The 6,556-nt window shown below is 42.7% G+C and overlaps 1 protein-coding gene across 2 annotated transcripts in view; it reads left to right on the top strand.

Annotated features, from left to right (window-relative positions):
* Positions 1-6,556, top strand: part of LOC147040206 (amphoterin-induced protein 2-like) — a 39,634-nt gene that overhangs the window by 29,377 nt on the left and 3,701 nt on the right. The window lies entirely within an intron of this gene.

The raw sequence follows: 6,556 nt of genomic DNA, 5'->3' as shown, positions 1-6,556 counted from the left end.
GTCTTTGTTTACATTCCGTCCGGCCACATTGGAGGGAAAAGGGACATTCCGTAAGGGAAAGCTAAGGAAGGATGACTCACTCAGAAGACTTAGGAACAGAAGGAAATAATCTTCACAATACAAATGAAGACATGGTTGCTTTTAGTTAACAGAACTGGGAATAGAATTTCGGATATTTTTAAAAGACGATTGTCATAACTCACCGCAGGTCCCTTAACTTACGTATAACACGACTAACACGTTTTTCGAGATATAAGCCAGCGCTCGGTCAATTCTTTTCCAGACTTACACGGAAAAATTTGAGGAGTGCTAGGCGGCGAAAATTCACAAGTCGTTTGGTAGATAATAAACAATTCTAAAAAAAACAACAACCTTGAAACTGTTTATTGCCGCTCCCATTTGATGGTGAAATAATAAAACTAGCTTTGATGTTACGGAACAAGTTCAATTTGAAGACAGGCAACAGCATACAAATATTTGGGTGTTTTGAAAAATCACAATTCTTCTTGATAAACATTTTTGAGCTTCAAATTTTACTAAAGAACCAACTGTGAACTTTTAAACTAAAAATAGGCAAGGACGAGCAATTCTCGGGATCCTCGGGAATTTCTGCTGTCTACTTTGGTGGCTGAAATCAGAAATAAATGTTATGTCACGGTCAAAATCGCTCCACGGAAAAGACATCTCACATGAGAGCATCATTTTTTTCAGCTGACACCGATTAAATATGATATGCTCTCCGAATCACTTGAGGTCACCAGAAAGGAAATTACATACAAAAATAAAAACAGAAATATTTGCTGTTATTGCAGTTGTCATTTGTTTTTTTTTAAATTAACGAGCGATGCCAAAAATATTTTTTTTCTGTATGTCACAGCTCTTCATATAAAAAAAAAATGTTCTGAGCAAACACAGACAACACTTGACCCCATGGTACGTAATAGTGACCAACGGTTGTTTGCTTAAACTTGAGAACAGAACATTTCTTTGATTTTTACACCATGTTGAGTAAGCCGGTCAAACAAAAGTCAAACTTATATAACTTCGGACAGCGATCCCTCATACGACTCCATGATCTCTTGAACACACAAATTACTCCCATTAAACAATTACCGGTCTTAGGCATTTCAAAAAAAAAGCTTATTGTGCCGTAATCACCCCGTGCTTTTTTTTTCTTTTCCCCAAAGAACCACATCTGCTGCTGTTTTCGCATTGACTTGACAACACAGGAGGGCCCACTCGTACAAGCAATTGGTGTTTTTCTTCTCTGTTTGACTCACTTAAAATGGAAAGATCACAGACTCCAACAGACTCCTCACCTCTGGCAAATGGCTGTTTGTCCAGATGGGTATTTTTTTATTTTATTTTTCCCCTCACAAAGTCTTCAATCTCCTAAAAATAGCTTTCAAAATAGGCCCAAATTATTAACATTATAACATTTAGTTGCCAGAAAATTAAACGAGTATTCACTTTTATTCGGTATAGAACTCAATTTAAATATTCCAACGTAATCTTGCCGAGGGAGTCACTGAGCAAGCAGGTGGAAGCGTTATCGGGGATATTCCGTGCGCAGGAATGTTGTCGGCCATTAACACGAGAACAAGCGAGATTGGCGTCATTGCTTCTTATCTTGAAAACAGGAAGAATTCTGTGTTGGGTCAATGTATTATCTCTGAAACGTGTGACATTTTCGTTGACATTCCGATTGTGTTGGTTAATGATGTTGAAATGGAAGATTTGGGCTTTTTCAATAGTCTCTTTGGAAGTAGCCAGTCCATGAATGATGCAACAATTTTTTAATTCTTTACTTCTGTTTAATGTTTTTTAAAGCACAATCTTGTATGAAGCCATTTTCTCTCCTCAAAACACTCTTAGAAATAAACGTGTTTTATGAGGAGGCTGGAACGGATTAATGGCATTTCCATTTATTACAATAGGGAAAGATGATTTGAGATACGCACGTCTTAGAAGTGTGTCAAGTTAGCAATGTTAAACTTTTTTAAAAGTACGAAAAAATGTCAAGCGATCCATTTCCTCTCCCGTCAAGCTGAATTCCTCTGTGGCTTTGATTACATGAATAGATCTTCTTCCATTACTGCCAAGCATTATCCGACAGCAGTAAACAAGTCAGATTGATGGTTCACAATGGCGTAGCCTATTAAACAAGACCCCAAAAAAGAAATGCTTTGAGGCACAGGCTGATGAACAACCCAACCCGACAGTTAAGACAAGATGGACGAGTCTGCAACCTCCAGTGAAGTATAACGATACAATAGTATTCTCCAGGTACCGCCACGTTTGGCGGGACGTCTCTCGCTATCGTCGTGTTTTGCCAATATCTATCTTCTGCTTCATTAGCAGCTTTGGATTCATTAGCAGTTCTTTCGGGGCTCATCAAACAGCGATAACCCTCCCCGAAAGCATCCGGGGGTGCCCCTTATGCTAGGCCCTCGACATCATTTGCCAATTCCTTCCACTTCTCCGCTTCAACTATTAATTTCTGAAGCCCCTTACATAACCCCGTTACACAATGTGTTTTTTTGGACCGTTTTGATTCCCCTCCGCGTTAATGGGTCCGGGGGTACCTCGGCGACCGCCCGCCCGACCCAAACAGGCACCCAACGGTCATCCGGTTTAGAAGGACCACCACCGCGGTGCGCACGTGTCCTCTAATTTTGCCGGACATGTGCAGATGGGCGAAAGTTGTTTGTCAGTTATGACGCAGCTTGAGGTCCCCCCCTCCCCTCCCAATCCTCATTGTTGCCAGCTTTGTTATTGTTGACTTGATTTCTTCTTTGAGAAACACAGCAGACACCTTCTGAACCCACAGGATCTCATTTGGATTTGAAAACAACATATTCCTGGATAATGACTTATAAATAAAGTCATAAGGTCACAGCGCCCCAGGTCTGAAATATTAGCCAAACAAGTCGACCAATTTCAAACGCAAAAATAGCCTTCAGCTATTTTTCCCTCTGCGTGCGGCTCACTTGTCATGTGAGCCGTTCGAGTTTGTTGTCTGGTGTTCTTCTGCTTCAGCGGCTAGAAGGACAGCTCGGTTCATCTCTTTTTTTTTTTGTCTCGAGCTGTTTTTGCTGGAATTGCCCGCGATCAGTCTGCAGGTTTTCCCAGCACGCCGCCGCGCCTCAATATGAAAGTGTCCCTTGTCGAGCGTACAAACGGGTGGGGGGATTTGTCAGACAGGAAGTCATGCGCCGGTTGTTTGCCCAAATTGCATTTGGCGCTCTGGAGGCAGACATGCAAGGCGGGTGTTTTGGTCTCCAGCCAAGTCCCTGTACTTTTCCATCCAACAATTGAAGAGGGCCTCTGAAAGGTTCCTAGCTTCTGTGTCTTATCAAAAAAACATTTTTTTTTTTTCCTTCTCAAGCTTTTGTCTGCATAGTTGAGAGGAGGGTCGGGGGCACGACAAGTTCCCCCCACCGGGCAAGAATGTTATTGTTTCCTGAGCTTTCAGATGACACGCTTCCTAACAAGATGTGTGAGGATCCGAATTCTTCCCTCGTGCAACTCGGCCACCTCCGCTTCCCTGTCCACACGGTATTTTCGGCTTTGACCCTTTCACCCTGCCGCTAAGCAGGCGCCGAAAACCTATTCCCACTCTGCACTAAGTGGAATCCAAAGATAAGTAAACGAAATAGTATCGTTTGCCGTGTTACATTCAAAGGGCGTCTTACTTCCCGGGTTTGAACTCCCTAACCTGAGTCACTGAACTCTTGGTCAAGGCGGAATGCACAATAGCACGATAAAAGACGCACACTCGTCACTTTTGGCGTATGTGTCAACATCACTTTCAGGGAAAATCAACACAAAATTACTCACGGCAAAACACTATTTGCGATAGAAAATTAAAAAGCCTGTGCAATTTTAAAGCCAGCAAACGACAGTGCAATACCTGCAATCTCCACACGAGGGCGGTATTTCACCACCTATTAAATCCTTGGTGGGCCTTAATTTTAAAACATTTTTGGTCTGTTCGACAGATAAACTGCTTGAGCTCGTTGATTTCGTCACCCTTTCACCATAACAATGTATGCAAAGATCTTTTTTTTTTCTCTACTACTATATAACTGATCCAAGGGGAACGTCAAAGTTTAATCGGTCAGACATATTAATATATACAGCGGCTGTCAGACGTAATACATTTTTTTAAGTTTTTGTATTTGTAGTGGTGATTCAGTTCAGTATCAAACTGTCAGACAATTTCAAGTATGAGGGCAGTGAAGCTAAAATGGAGTCACTTTGACTCTTTTGGGAGAATCACACAGTATGTACTTTACCAACAGTACTATTCACATTTCCAAATGGTCACCAAAGTGCTGATCCTTAACCTCCCAATGGACAAAACCGCCGTACGCAACCGCCACCGTGCATTATTTATACCGACACAGCATCTCAAAGCAGGTCGCAGAAAGCTTTTGAATAGGGAAGGAATTGCTGCGGGGGTCAAAACGTCGGCGAGCGAAGTGAAAGCATCGGCGTTTGATGTAGACACACACTTATACATGCACTTAAACGCTCCGCAAAGATGCCTCACAGCAGCTCGGTGCACTAAAGGCAACAATCATTCGAAACACGCCGAATGTTACATCATCGTCGCTAACTCTTTGGGTCGGATACAATTTTTTTTTTTCCCCGATAGTGTGTTAGAAGTTTAGACAAACTATAAATAAAACGGGTTGTTGTTTTTCCACCTTCACCGTATAATCAGTGGCTATATTTAAACCAGACAGATACCAAATGATCTACAATTATCCCCCCCCCCAGGTAAGGAAGGACGTGGCTCATCGCAAACACGTTTGATTTTTCTGACGCGTCGTATTCTCAGAATCCATCAAGCTGGCAGCTGCTTCCCCCTCCAGCATTTCAAATAGTTTATTATCGATGTCTCCACTCCTTTAAGTATCAGCAATCTCAGTGAAGGTTCTGCTGGGAAAGATGGACACTCTGGCATTACCCCAGTGGCTTCCCTCTTTGATGGCCGGCGCCATGGAAACATACAGCCATTTGTCTTGTCACGGTGTCCTGGGTTGAAAGCTCATAATTACCAGCGCATTGTGATTAGACCGAAGTCAGTAATAAGGCATCGGCCTCATTTTCACATCGCTCGAAGCTAATGAGACGGATTCATCCTTCTGCAAAGACAATTTTGATTAATTTTTTTTTTTTTTTTCTCTCTCTGCGGGTTTTTGTTTGTGTGCGGCGGACTCGATGGACACAACGGGGGACTAAAAAAAGGAGAACAAGGCTTCAAACTGTGATGAATTGTACAAACGTAAATGCAGTTTATGAAAGACATCAATCTGCCGTTTGACACAAAACAGGAAGCTCGAAAACGCGAGAATATTTCCAACGCTTCGACGCTTATACACTGTCGATACAAGTATTTTTAAAGTGTTCTATCTCCAGTCAGCTAACAAAAAAACATTAGCTTGGCTGTCTTTTTTTGCCCAGAGTCCTATAGATTCTTCTATAACATTGTGTAACCTCCAGTGTAAATAATGAGACTGCGGCGGCACCGCGGGGGGGGGCTACTGGAACGAGGCGTCTTCAAGGGCACACATGTTTAATTGAGATGATGGTATCTTTAATGGGGCAAATCCTCCCTGAAAAGACACCATTAAGGGTAGAACGCAGTTTCCCACTGCAATAGCGAGGCAGGGCTGCTTATCACATTGGGGTCATCAATGCGTGGTTGCATCACTTGGACTGGTTTTAACCAACGACATCATTCGCTGACTCGGAGTGTCTCGGAATCACCATTGGAAGTTGTCTTAGATTCGAATTAAAATCCATCCATTTTGATCAGCTTGTACCCGTCGCCACGATGATTTAACATGCCTGCCTGGAGGTGTTCGGAATCAGCCGAGCTGGACATTAAATGATGTTGTCAGTCAGGCTGTTTCTTTAATCAATCAGATTTCAAACGTCATCGAGCTGGAATGTACATTTCGGGGCTGGAATTTTCGCAACTTTTTTGTGTTTTTTCGATTTTAGCTGTGTATAAAAATGTCCTCTACACATAAAGCCGACGTTTTATAATTATGACGTGATAGTGACATTTAGCGATAGATTAAGTCAGGTAAATCCCCACTGAAGGCTCTCTTACCAAATGCATGGCCGCCATGTCATCAATTATTCATTCTTGAAGTGTGGTATCCGGTTACTATCGAAAAGAATGCCTCAGTTGTGTGTGTGTGTATGCTTTTATGTGTGTTGGATTTCAATTCGACTTTTTTTGTGAACACTCAGACCTACTACACTACTCTATATTGTGCAAAGTGATTTTTTTACGATGGTCAAAAAGTTTCAAAAGCATCAATTGAGCGATCGAGTGCGACCTCGCGTTTGGTTGTGCTAATTGTGGCCGCGCTGTGCAGCTGCAGCTTTTTTTTTTCCTCCACTCCAGTCGCGTGCGTGCGTTGTTGTGCCGCGGTGGCTTCCGTCTCGCCATCGCCTCTCTCCGTCCCCTCCCACTGGCGTCACGCAACTCGACCTGCAGGTGAACAGTTCATTGGCAGCTTCCCTTCTCCTTCCT

This window comes from Syngnathus leptorhynchus, chromosome 21 (genome assembly GCF_054491065.1).
Source record: "Syngnathus leptorhynchus isolate UIUO chromosome 21, UIUO_Slep, whole genome shotgun sequence".
Taxonomy (NCBI): domain Eukaryota; kingdom Metazoa; phylum Chordata; class Actinopteri; order Syngnathiformes; family Syngnathidae; genus Syngnathus; species Syngnathus leptorhynchus.
This window is presented reverse-complemented; position numbering and strand designations above follow the sequence as displayed.